Source organism: Xylocopa sonorina, unplaced genomic scaffold (genome assembly GCF_050948175.1).
Source record: "Xylocopa sonorina isolate GNS202 unplaced genomic scaffold, iyXylSono1_principal scaffold0014, whole genome shotgun sequence".
Classification (NCBI taxonomy): Eukaryota; Metazoa; Arthropoda; class Insecta; order Hymenoptera; family Apidae; genus Xylocopa; species Xylocopa sonorina.
In genome coordinates, this window is record NW_027490090.1 from 3,521,353 (window position 1) to 3,534,888 (window position 13,536).

The 13,536-nt window shown below is 37.3% G+C and overlaps 1 protein-coding gene across 1 annotated transcript in view; it reads left to right on the forward strand.

Moving 5' to 3' along the window:
• The first annotated feature begins 516 nt into the window (after window positions 1–516).
• The window catches only part of LOC143431821 (protein masquerade-like), a 358,901-nt gene continuing 345,881 nt past the window's right edge, over window positions 517–13,536 (forward strand). Inside the window, exon 1 of the mRNA XM_076908772.1 lies at window positions 517–520. The gene's annotated coding sequence lies outside the window, so the exon portion shown is untranslated. The remainder of the gene's footprint in view (window positions 521–13,536) is intronic.

Consider the following 13,536-nt stretch of genomic DNA (forward strand, 5'->3'; position numbering starts at 1 on the left):
TCGAGCGAGGCAAAGGTCTTGGACGGATGTCAATCTTAGATGTAGGACCAGAACAAATTTTTCAGATTGATTGGTACATGTCAGAGATATTTTTTGAAGGACCTCTCTGTTGTCAATTAAATTAATGAAGAATTTAAAGTGGAAGAGGAGTGCACAGTTTTGAGTCAACAATTTTTGTTTGGTCAGATTGAGTGATTAAATTAATAAATGTTCGATGTGAGTAAATAAATAAATATTCCTGTAAATAAATAAATAAATTATTACGTTACTGATTGACTGTGAAAGAACTCTAATCCTTCATATTTGTTATTGTTATTTTTTTTTCTTATTACAAGGCAAAATAAAAAAGAACGAATGGACTTGGTAGATTAATTAGTTAAATTAATAAAGGTTTAATATAAAAGAAAAAAATCGTCATATCATAACAACTGAGGCAACTGAAAGAATTCTCTAATTTTTCACATTAAAATACTGATCGCTGCAATACAACCTTTGGATTGTAAGGATTAAGAAAAAGGTTGTATTTCAGTGGTTAATATTTAAATGTAAAGCTTGCAATTTTTGTCAAAGCTAAAGTTTACATTTTGCAATTTTTTTCAAAGCTTAAGCTTCAATCTTGGAAATCTTATTAAAGTTTAAGCTTATACTTTGCAATTCCCTTCAAAGCAAGCTTTAACTTTGAAATTCTCTTCTTCAAAGCTTAAACCTTGTAATTTTTTCTTCTTTAAAGCTTAAACCTTGCAATTCTCTCTTCATTAAAGCTTAAATCATGCAATTTCTTTCAAAGCTCAAGCTTACATTTTGCAATTCTCTTCAGAGCAAGAACTGGAAGGTTTAAAACTTTAAAGAATAGAATTGCAAGGCCAGAGCTTCCTTTGAAGAGAACTGTAATGTTTAAATTTTGAAGAAGGGAATTGCAAGATTTAAGTTTTAGCTTTGCAAAGAATTGCAAGATTTAATGCTTGTTGTGCGAAAAATTGCAAGGTTCAAGCTTTGAAAAGGGGAATTGTAAGGCTTGAGCCTGCTTTGAACAAAATTGGAAGATTTGAAAACTTAAAGAAGAGAATTGCAAGGCCAGAGCTTTCTTTGAAGGAAATTGGAAGATTTAGACTTTGAAGAAGAGAATTGCAAGATTTAAGTTTAAGCTTTACAAAGAATTGCAAGATTTAATGCTAGCTCTGCGAAGAATTGCAAGGTTCAAGCTTTGAAAAGGAGAATTCAAAGGGTTTAGCCTTCTTTGAAAAGAATTGGAAGAAGAAGAGATGCTTTCAAGAAGAGAATTGCAAGATTTAATGCTTGTTCTGCGAAGAATTGCAAGGTTCAAGCTTTGAAAAAGGGAATTGCAAGGCTTGAGCCACCTTCGAAAAGAACTGGAAGAAGAACAGATGCTTTCAAGAAGAGAATTACAAGATTTAGACTTAAGATTTGCAGAGAATCGCAAGAACTTAAGCTTTGCTAACTGCTGCAACCAATAATAATTCAACCAAACTCATCACCAATAAAAAAAAAATAAATGTTTCTCTGTCACAGATCGTGTGAAAGTCCTCGAAAGTTCGTTGTTACGAGCTAAACGGACACATCCGGTGGCAATCGTTAGCGTATGATCTATATTGGCCGCGTTGCGAACGAAAAGCGACACGATACGCGGTAATCTCCCGTTTTATGGAGCAAGACAGGGACGGTTGTGTGTCGTGGACGTTGCCAAAGCTATTTCCAGGCGTACGACTCGGAGTTCGCCGTGGTCGCGCTCTCAGGTTTCCTCTCAGCTGTTCCACGGCTGTCCACGCGAGCAGACGTGCGTCAGTTCTCCTTCGTTCTGTCCTTCAAAGCTTAAACGTCGCGATTTTCTCTTCTTCGAGGTTTAAACCTTGCAATGCTTCTTCCGAGGAAGCTTTTTAACCTTGCAATTTGCTTCTGGGAAAGGTTGAACCTTGCAATTTTATTCAGAGAAAGCTTGTAACTTGCAATTTTCTGCTTTTTAAAGTTTAAACCTTGATATTGTCTTCTTCGATGCTTAACTTCAATGCTTAAGCCTTGAAATTCTCTGCAATGTAAGTTCAAGCTTTGCAATTCCCTTCAAAGCAAGCTTAAACCTTATAATGTTGTCCAGAACAAGTTTATGCCTTGCAATTCTCTTCTTCAACGCTTGAGCCTTGCAAGTTTCTATTCTTCGGAGCTTAAACCTTGCAATTCTCTTTTCCAAAGTTTGAACTTTGCAATTTCCTCTTCTTCAAGGCTTAAACCTTACAATTTCCATTTTCCAAAGCTTAACTTCATTGCGTAAACTTTGCGATTCCCTGCAATGCAAGCATAAGCCCTGCAATTCCCTTCTTGAAAGCTCAAACCTTGCAACTGTCTTCTTTAAAGCTTAAATCTTGCAATTCTCTTCTTCAAAGCTCAACTTCAAAGTTTAAACCTTGTAATTCTCTTCTTCAAAGCTCAACTTCAAACCTTGCAATTCTCTTTTTCAAAGCTTAAACCTTGCAAATTTCTTCTTCAAAGCTTATGCCTATCAATTCTCTCTCTTCAAGGCATAAATCTTGCAATTTACTCTTCTTCGAAGCTTGAACTTTATAATTTTCTCTTCTATGAAGCATAAACTTTGCAATGTCCTTAAGCTTTGCAGTTCCCTTCAGTGCAAGCTTAAACCTTGCAATTCTTTTCAGAGCAAGCTTATACCTTGCAATTCTCTCTTCTTCAAACGTTAAACCTTGCATTTCTTTCTTCTTCAAAGCTTAAACCTTGCAATTCTCATCTTCAGAGCTTAACTTCAAAGGTTCAACCTTGAAATTTCCTCTAGAACAAGTTTAAACCTTGCAATTTTCCTTTCTTCAAGGTTTAAACCTTGCAATTGCTTTCCAAAACAAGCTTAAACCTTGCAATCCTCTTCTTCAAAACTTAAATCTTGCAATTATCTCTTCTTTGAAGCTTAAATCTTGAAATTTTCTCTTCTTCGAAGCATAAATCTTGCAATTTTCTCTTCTGTGAAGCATAAACCTTGCAATGTCCTTTTCTTAAACCTTCGCTTCAATGCTTAAATCTTGCAATTCTCTGCAGTGCAAGTTTAAGCTTTGCAATTCCTTTCAGAGCAAGATTGTACCTTGCAATTTTGTCCTACACAGTTTAAACTTTGGAATTCTCAGCTTCAGAGTTTAACTTCAAAGCTTAAACCTTGCAATTCTCTTCTTCAAAACTTAAATTTTGCAATTTTCTCTTCTTCGAAGCATAAACCTTGCAATTTTCTCTTCTGTGAAGCATGAAACTTGCAATGTCCTTTTCTTAAGCCTTCGCTTCAATGCTTGAATCTTGCAACTCTCTGCAGTGCAACCATAAGCTTTGCAATTCTCAATTCTTTTCAGAGTAAGCTTGAAGTCTGTTGTCTCTCTGAAGAGCTTGAAAGCTCTCAAGTCTCATCTCAGCTGTTCCACAGCAGTCGAAGCGACCAGACTTGCGTCTCTTCTCTTACGACGCCATCGAATTAGCTTCGAACTATGTCACGCGATTACTCTGATAGCGCGGAAGTCCGCGAAACGGCGGTTTAAGCGACGACTGCTGACGATGGCCACGCAGCTCTCTTCGAGAAAAGGTTAAACGTTGAAACGCGTGAATGCTAATTGTCCCAGCCGCTTGCGTGTCCTCGATTACCCTCTGATCCTAGATTATCGCGGTTCACGGTGAACCCTGGCGATACCAGCCTCCAGTTTGGCTTCCACACAGCCTCGAGGAAAGTATTTAACGGAATTTTAATCTTCAGAGAGGATTCTTATGCAACGCGATGCGTCGTCTTGCAGAAGATTCGAGATTGCAGATGAGATAATTGCAGGGTTTAAGATTTGCAGATGAGAATCGCAAAATTAAAGCTTGCTTTGTTTAAGTTTGTTTTGTCAATTTTGATCAGATTTGCAGGATTTAAGCTTAAGTTTTGAAGGGAATTGCAAAATTTAAACGTAAACTTTGATTAGATCTGCAAGATTTAAGCTTTGAAAAGAATTGTAGGACTTGAGCTTGCTTTGAAAGCAATCTGAAGGTTTAAGATTGCTCTGAAGAGAATTGCAAGCCTCAAAGCTTGCTTTGAAGGGAAATTTTTGCAAAATTTAAGCTAAAACTTTGTTAAGATTTGCTAGATTTAAGCTTTGAAAAATATTGTAAGACTTAAGCTTGCTTTGAAAGTAATTTCAGGTATTAAGATTGCTCTGAAGAGAATTGCAAGCCTCAAAGCTTGCTCTGAAGAGAATTGCAAGCCTCGAAGCTTGCATTGGAAAGAATTGTTAGATTTCAGCTCGCTTTTAGAAAAATTTCAAAATATAAGCTTATGCTTTGAGAGAAATTGCAAGGTTTAAGCTTCGAAGAAGAGAGAATTGCGAGGTTTAAGCTTTGAAGAAGAGAAAATTTCAAACTTTAAGCTTTGAAGAAGAGAAAATTTCAAGGTTTAAGCTTGCTTTGAAAGGAGCTGCAAAATTTAAGCTGAAACTTTAATTAACATTCAGTCACACTGAATAACGATAAGTTTGTAGTGTATTGGTAGGACTTATCATGGTTTCTGAGATGGCAGGATTGTCTAAGAAAATCGGTGATGTGGTACTGTTGGTTTTCAGAATTTTGGTTTTTGATTAAATAAGATGAAGATTAAATCTGGTAAATTCTCTTCAAAGCAAGCATAGATCTTGTAATTCCCTTAAAATCAAGCATAAACTTTGCAAATTTTTGTTCAAAGCATTGTAACTTTGTTCAAGGCAAGATTTGAGTCTTGCAAATCCTTTGAAAGCAAACTAAAGCCTTGCAAGTCCTTTCAAAGCAAGTAAAAGCTTTACAGTTCTCCTCAAAGCAAGCTTTTAAGCCTTGCAATTCCTTTCAAAGCAAACTAAAGCCTTGAAAGTCCTTTCAAAGCAAGTAAAAGCTTTACAGTTCTCCTCAAAGCAAGCTTTTAAGCCTTGCAATTCCTTTCAAAGCAAACTAAAGCCTTGAAAGTCCTTTCAAAGCAAGTAAAAGCTTTACAGTTCTCTTCAAAGCAAGCTTTTAAGCCTTGCAATTCCTTTCAAAGCAAACTAAAGCCTTGAAAGTCCTTTCAAAGCAAGTAAAAGCTTTACAGTTCTCTTCAAAGCAAGCTTTTAAGCCTTGCAATTCCTTTCAAAGCAAACTAAAGCCTTGCAAGTCCTTTCAAAGCAAGTGAAAGCTTAACAGTTCTCTTCAAAGCAAGCTTTTAAGCCTTGCAATTCCTTTCAAAGCAAACTAAAGCCTTGCAAGTCCTTTCAAAGCAAGTGAAAACTTTACAGTTCTCTTCAAAGCAAGCTTTTAAGCCTTGCAATTCCTTTCAAAGCAAACTAAAGCCTTGAAAGTCCTTTCAAAGCAAGTAAAAGCTTTACAGTTCTCTTCAAAGCAAGCTTTTAAGCCTTGCAATTCCTTTCAAAGCAAACTAAAGCCTTGCAAGTCCTTTCAAAGCAAGTGAAAACTTTACAGTTCTCTTCAAAGCAAGCTTTAAGCCTTGCAGTTCCTTTTAGAGCAAGCTGAGGCCTTGCAATTGTTTTCAAAATAACTAAGAAAATTGCAAAGTTCAAGCTTTGAAGAAGAGAATTATAAGGTTTATGCTTCGAAGCAGAGAAAATTGCAAGGCCTTTCTTCTTCAAAGTCTAAAGCCTTACAATTGTCATTATTTTTGCATCAATGTAAGAATAAAATTACTGTCAATCTTTTCACCAATATAATAATTAGAAACAAAATTACTGTCAATTTTTGCTCCAATTTAAACAGAAAACGGCTGTCAAAAATTTGTCCATCTTTCTGAAAAACTTTTACCATCCACAAACTTGTTAACAGCCAAAAATCCCGCGAATCGTCCCCGTCGCAATCTTTTCCGTGTTTCGTTTTTGAATTAGAACAAGGTCTTCGTCTGTGAGTCATTCTATTTCGACTCTGCGAGCGAAGAACCGCGTCTCCTCTGGACGTAATCCAATACACGTTGCGAGTGTTTAAAATTACAGCGTTTGGCTGCGTCAGCCTTGCGATCCGTCCCTTTCCCGCCCTTTTTTCCTCGCCATTTTCTGTTCGAATCGCGCGACACGGCGTATTAACGATTACCAGACACTCGACAGAGGCTGGTTCCGTTTCAAATTAATCCGCCACGCGACGTTTATTGATCGTAGATGTCGCGGTTAATGCGAATATAGCTCGAGAGAGAGAGAGAGAGAGAGAGGCACTGTCTCTCCTCGTCGCGTCTCATTTTATTCGCGATATTTAGAACGACTGGGTTGCGTAACGAATTACGAGAATGAGTCACAGGCGACATGCGAGACGTATTAATTGCCATTTCGTTAGACGAGTCCAGGTTTCACTGGTGGTTTTGCCAAAATAGTCGTGGAATTTAAATTGACAATTTTTGTCGCATGAAACTTATGATTTCGGTTAGACGAGTCGAGGTTTGACAGTAGATTTTGCCAAAATAGTCGTGGAATTTAAATTGACAATTTTTATTCTGGGTAATTTGTGATTTTTGCGATTTTTGTGGGTATAAATAGAGAATATATTTTTTATTAATTGCCATTTCGTTAGACGAGTCCAGGTTTCACTGGTGGTTTTGCCAAAATAGTCGTGGAATTTAAATTGACAATTTTTATTCTGGGTAATTTGTGATTTTTGCGATTTTTGTGGGTATAAATAGAGAATATATTTTTTATTAATTGCCATTTCGTTAGACGAGTCCAGGTTTCACTGGTGGTTTTGCCAAAATAGTCGTGGAATTTAAATTGACAATTTTTATTCTGGGTAATTTGTGATTTTTGCGATTTTTGTGGGTATAAGTAGAGAATATATTTTTTATTAATTGCCATTTCGTTGGACGAGTCCAGGTTTCACTGGTGGTTTCCCAAAATAGTCGTGGAATTTAAATCGAGAATTTTTGTCGCATGAAACTTATGATTTCAGTTAGACGAGTCAAGGTTTAACAGTAGATTTTGCATTTTGACTTTGTGGAATTTAAATTGAAAATTTTTATTGTGAGAGAGAATATATTTGTATATTTTTTATAAGTAGAGAATATATTTTGTATTAGTTGCTATTTGGTTAGACGAGTCAAGGTTTAACTGTAGGTTTTGCCAAAATAGTCGTGGAATTTTAATTAAATATTTTTGTTGTGGGTAATTTGTGAGTTTTCGAGGTATAAGTAGAGAATATATTTTTTATTAATTGTTAGTCGAGGTTTAACAGTAGATTTTGCCAAAATAGTCGTGGCATTTAAATTGAAAATTTTTATTGCATGGATCTTGTGACTTTTGCGAGTAAAAGTAGAGAATATACTTTTTATTAATTGCCATTTCGTTAGACGAGTCCAGGTTTCACTGGTGGTTTTGCCAAAATAGTCGTGGAATTTTAATTAAATATTTTTGTTGTGGGTAATTTGTGAGTTTTCGAGGTATAAGTAGAGAATATATTTTTTATTAATTGTTAGTCGAGGTTTAACAGTAGATTTTGCCAAAATAGTCGTGGCATTTAAATTGAAAATTTTTATTGCATGGATCTTGTGACTTTTGCGAGTAAAAGTAGAGAATATATTTTTTATTAATTGCCATTTCGTTAGACGAGTCCAGGTTTTGCTGGTGGTTTTGCCAAAATAGTCGTGGAATTTAAATTGACAATTTTTGTCGCATGAAACTTATGATTTCGGTTAGACGAGTCGAGGTTTGACAGTAGATTTTGCCAAAATAGTCGTGGAATTTAAATTGAAAATTTTTATTGTGGGTAACTTGTGATTTTTGTGGGTATAAGCAGAGAATATATTTTGTGACCTTAATGGTACTTTATATTTATAAATAAAGTAACAAATATATTTTTTTAATTGAAACTTGTAGCTTTAAGCCTTGTAATTCTTTCTACAGCAAGCTCAGACTTTGCTTTAAGGCTTGATAAATCCTCCTAAAGCAAGCTCAGACTTTGTAATTTTCTTCAAAGCAAGCTTTAGATCATGCAAATCCTTCTAAAGCAAGCTCAGAGTTTGCAATTCCTTCTAAAGCAAGCTCTGAGCCTTGAAATTCCTTCTGAAGCAAGTTCAAACTTTGCAATTCACTTCACAGCAAGCTAAAGCCTTGCAAATCCTTCTGAAGCAAGTTCAGACTTTGCAATCCTCTTCAAAGCAAGCTTTAAGCCTTGCAATTTCTTCTAAAACCAGCTTTTAGTCTTGCAAATCGTTCTAAAGCAAGCTCAGACTTTGCAATTTTTTTCAAAGCAAGGTTTAAGCCTTGCAAATCTTTCTAAAGCAAGCTAAAGACTTGCAATTCTCTTTAAAGCAAGATCTAAGCCTTGCAATTCCTTCTAGAGCAAGCTCTAAGCCTTGCAATTCACTTCAAAGCAAGCTAAAGCCTTGCAAATCCTTCTGAAGCAAGTTCAGACTTTGCAATCCTCTTCAAAGCAAGCTTTAAGCCTTGCAACTTCTTCTAAAACCAGCTTTTAGTCTTGCAAATCGTTCTAAAGCAAGCTCAGACTTTGCAATTTTTTTCAAAGCAAGGTTTAAGCCTTGCAAATCCTTCAGAAGCAAACTCAGACTTTGTACTTTCCTTCAAAGCAAGGTTTAAGCCTTGCAATTCCTTCTAAAGCAAGCGAATGCAATGCTGTTCCCTTCAAAACAAACTCCAAGCATAGCAATTCCTTTTAAAGGAAGCTGAATTTTTGAAACTCTCTTTAAAGTAAAATTCAAGCTTTGCAACTTCTTCCAGGGGAAACTGAAGCCTTGCCATTGCTTTCAAAGCAAGTTGAAGCTTGGAAATTCTCTTCAAAGTGAGCTGAAGCTTTACAATTGCTTTCAGAGCAAACTGAGACCTTGCAATTACTATCAGAGAGAGCTGAGACCTTGCAATTTCTTTCAGAGCAAGCTGAGGCCTTGCCATTGCTTTCAAAACAAGTTGAAGCTTCGAAATTCTCTTTAAAGTGAGCTGAAGCTTTGCAATTGCTTTCAGAGCAAACTGAGACCTTGCAATTACTATCAGAGAGAGCTGAGACCTTGCAATTCCTTTCAGAGCAAGCTGAGGCCTTGCCATTGCTTTCAAAACAAGTTGAAGCTTCGAAATTGTCTTCAAAGTGAGTTGAAGCTTTGAAATTTCTTTCAGTGCAAGCTTAGACCTTGCAATTCTCTTCAAAGTGAATTGACGCTTTGCCACTCCTTTCAATGCCAACTTAAAAGCAATCTGAAGCCTTGCAATTTCTTCTGGATCCCATATTTTCTTTCAGAGAAACCTTAAACCCTCGAATCGTCTTCTGAAGAAGCTTAAATCTTGCAATTCTCTTCAAAGCTTAAGCTTAAAGCTTGCAATTCTTTCTAGAGAAAGCTTAGACCTTCGAATCGTCTTCTGAAGAAGCTTAAATCTTGCAATTCTTTGCAAAACTTAAGAGTAAAAGTTTTTCAAATCTAGCTCATTCTTCCTTTTTTTTGCAATTATATCAAAAATTGAACGTCTCAAACGTCTACAATCGTTTCAATGCTCGATCAAGAAGCCTACGAGCTTCTCCTTCGTCCTCAACCCTTCAACTTCGTTAAATCGTCAAGTCTTGCAATTCTTTCCAAAGCTTAAGCTTAAACTGCACAATTCTTTTCACAGCTCAAGCTTAAATCTTGCAATTCTTTACGAGGCCAGCTCAAGCCTCAAAATTGCTTTCAAAATACGCTATAAAATCTTGCAATTCCTTTCGAAGCAATCTCAAGGCTTGCAATGATCAAAACTTAAAAGTGAAGATTCTTCAAATCTAGCCAAGTCTTCCATCATACATTTTCACAATTATATCAAAAATTGCACGTCTGAAACCTGTCCGACAATTCCAATGCTCGATCAAGAAGCCTACGAGCTTCTCCTTCGTCCTCAACCCTTCAACTTCGTTAAATCGTCAAGTCTTGCAATTATTTTCAAAGCTTAAGCTTAAACTGCACAATTCTTTTCACAGCTCAAGCTTAAATCTTGCAATTCTTTACGAGGCCAGCTCAAGCCTCAAAATTGCTTTCAAAATACGCTATAAAATCTTGCAATTCCTTTCGAAGCAATCTCAAGGCTTGCAATGATCAAAACTTAAAAGTGAAGATTCTTCAAATCTAGCCAATTCTTCCATCATACATTTTCACAATTATATCAAAAATTGCACGTCTGAAACCTGTCCAACAATTCCAATGCTCGATCGAGAAGCCTGTAAGCTTCTCCTTCGTCCCAAACCCTACAATTTCGTTTCATTATGCGAAACGCGGTGGGCCAAGCACGACTGATACGCTTTATCACTGAAAAGCGTGCCGTTTAAACGGTGCTCTTTCATTCTCAGCACGTCTGCGACGCAAGAACAGCTGAATTTCGTTAACCGTCGCGATTTCGAGGCTGCACAGCCGACGGAGGGTTCAGCACAATGGCTGGCGCCGTGGATTTCCGTTCTCCCCACGCGGAACTGCCTACTTCCGCGATCTTCCATTTTTTTTTTTTTTTTTCTCTCCTTTTCTCATCCCCCACCCCTCGAAACTCTGTGTTTTCCACGGTAGTAATTAACTCGAAAGCGCTAACACCGTGGAACACGGTGAGCGTAACGACGCTGCTTCTTTCGTTTCTCTTCTTTTTTTTTGCTTGCTCTCTTCTTCTCGTTCCTCGTTTTTTACCTAGCGCGACTGCTCTTTGTGAGCTCGCCACGGACGCGCGTAAAAATTCCTGGTCTCCTCTCTGCCGGCGCTGGCCATGCTTTTAATACCGCCGTGCATTAATTGAATGGTTTATTTAGCGAGCAGAGGGGCAGAGTCGATGCTCAGGCCTCGATTGAGGGGGAATCATCGAGGCTTTAATCCTTGATTAGCTGAGGAGGTTCAAATTGTTATTAGTGGGACGTGGAGAAGGGAATTTTGAGAAACATCAAGGTTGGTTTTGGGTTTTTCGGGTGAATTGGGCTAAATTGAGGGTGGTTTTGAGTAATTGATTGCTTTGGTTTGGGTGGAGAGATTTTCTTGGAAGGTTTAAGCTTGCTTTGTAAGCAATTGCGAGGGTTGAGGATGGATTGAGGTGAAGAGGGGATTTGCATTGTTGTATTGAAAGGAATTGCAAGACGTAAACTTGGTCTACAAAGAATTGAAAGACTAAGCTTGATTTGGGGAGAATTTCAAGGCCTAAGCTTTAGTTTAGAAAGGATTGCAAGACTTAAGCTTAGTCTAGAAAGATTTACAAGATGTAAGATTGGACCAGGAAGAATTGCAAGATTCTAAGCTTGCTCTGAAAAAAATTGCATGACCTAATCTTGATCTGAAAAGAATCGCAAGATCTAAACTTGCAATGAAAAAAAGTTGTAGAACCCCAAGCTTGCTCTGAAAAGAATTGCAGGACATAAACTAGCTTTCTTAAGAATTGCAAGACCATAAACTTGCTCTGAAGGGAATTCCAAGAAACTGAGCTTGTTCTGAAAAAAATTGCAAGATCCAAACTTACAATGAAAAAAATTTTGGAGATCTAAGCTTGCTCTGGAAAGAATCGCAAGAACTAAACTTGCAATAAAAAAAAAGTTGTAAAACCCCTAGCTTGCTCTGAATAGAACTGTAAAATCTTAAGCTTGCTCTGAAAAGAATTGTAAGATCCTAAGCTTGCTCTGAAAAGATTTGCAAGACCTAAGCTTTATCTGAAAAAAATTGCAAGACTTAAGCTAGCTTTCTTAAGAATTGCAAGACCATAAACTTGCTCTGAAGGGAATTGCAAGAAACCAAGCTCGCACTGAAAAAAATTGCAAGACCCAAGCTTGCTTTGACAACAATTCTAGGACTTAAGTTCGCCTTGGTAAGAATTGTAAGATCCTAAACTTGCTCTGAAGAGAATTCCAAGAAACTGAGCTTGCTCTGAAGAGAATTGCAAAATCTAAACTTACAATGAACAAAATTTTAAACACCTAAGCTTGCTCTGGAAAAAATTGCAAGATCTAAACATACAATAAAAAAAAAGTTGTAAAACCCTAAGCTTGCTCTGAAAAGAATTGCAAGACTTAAGCTTGCTCTGGAAAAAGTTGCAAGATCTAAATTTGCAATAAAAAAAAGGTTGTAAAACCCTAAGCTTGCTCTGAAAAGGATTATAAGGCCTAAGCTTAGTCTGAAAAGAACTGCAAAATCTTAAGCTTGCCCTGAAAAAAATTGTAAGATCCTAAGCTTGCACTGAAAAAAACTGCAAGACCCTAAGCTTGCTCTCACAAACATTGCAAGACCTAAGTTTGTTCTGCTAAAAATTGCAAGACTCTAAGCTTGCTCTGACAAAAATTGCAAGACTCTAAGCTTGCTCTCAACAACTCCCAAAATTCCTCCAATTCAATCCCAATTTAACTCACCCCAGACATTAACCACAACTATTACATTCATCTACGTATTTCCTTTCTTCACCAGAACCCAACTCGTCTCCCAGTTCCAGGAATTACTCGATGTGTACGAAGTAGACGCGAAATTCGTGGGACTGTGACACGTGGTCCCATTATCCCGTAGCCTGTCAACATGAAATTATAAACAGAAGCTCTCGCTCGCGGGGCAAAAGGAGAAAAATCCACATCCCCCAACCCCAGAAAGGGGGGTGCGAGTTGTTGGCTCGAGGCGCTCGCGAGGATTCAGGTTACGCAAGCCTAGGCCTCCGTCTTTTATTCGTTCCCTGGCTGGGGCGATTCGTTAACCTTGGCAGGCAACAGGCGGTTCTCTGGTTCGCTGGAAAGAGTCACGGTTGAACGAGGGGAATAATTGAAAGCGTCGCGAGGGTTTAACGCGAGAAGTTAATTACGGTTCCTGCGGTTCTTTTCTAAGCTTCGAGCTTGCGATTCTTCTTCGAAGCTTAAATTTGGCGATTCTTGTCAAAGATCTTAGGTTTAGCAAGTGTTCTCGAAGTTTTCAAGATTCTTCTGCGAAGCTGAAATTTGGTGATTCTTGTCAAAGATCTTAGGTTTAGCAAGTGTTCTCGAAGTTCTTAAGATTCTTCTGCGAAGCTGAAATTTGGTGATTCTTGTCAAAGATCTTAGGTTCAGCAAGTGTTCTCGAAGTTCTTAAGATTCTTCTGCGAAGCTGAAATTTGGTGATTCTTGTCAAAGATCTTAGGTTCAGCAAGTGTTCTCGAAGTTCTTAAGATTCTTCTTCGAAGCTGAAATTTGGTGATTCTTGTCAGAGCTCTTGGGTTTAGTAATTGTGATGAAAGCTTAAGAGCTTTGGTGTTCGATTCGTTTAGAAGATTGGTGATTAAGGCTCTATTCGATTCTTGAATTTGGTACTTTGTTCTGAAGTCTGAATTTTGTAGTTCTTAGTAATGGTTAAGATTTGTGGAGTTATTTTAGAGCGTTAATTTTGGAATTTGGACAGAAGATTGAATCGTGCTATTTTGCTTAATGCTTTGGTCTTGCAATTTTCTTCCAAGCTTTGGAAACTGCTATTCTCTTCAAAGCTTTGATTTTTCAATTCCTTTCAGAGCAAGTTTTAAGTCTTGCAATTTTTTCCAGAGCAAGCTTAGGTCTTTAAAATTTTTATCATTGTAAGTTTAGATTTTGCAATTCTCTTCAGAGCAAGCTTAGTTTCTTGGAATTCTC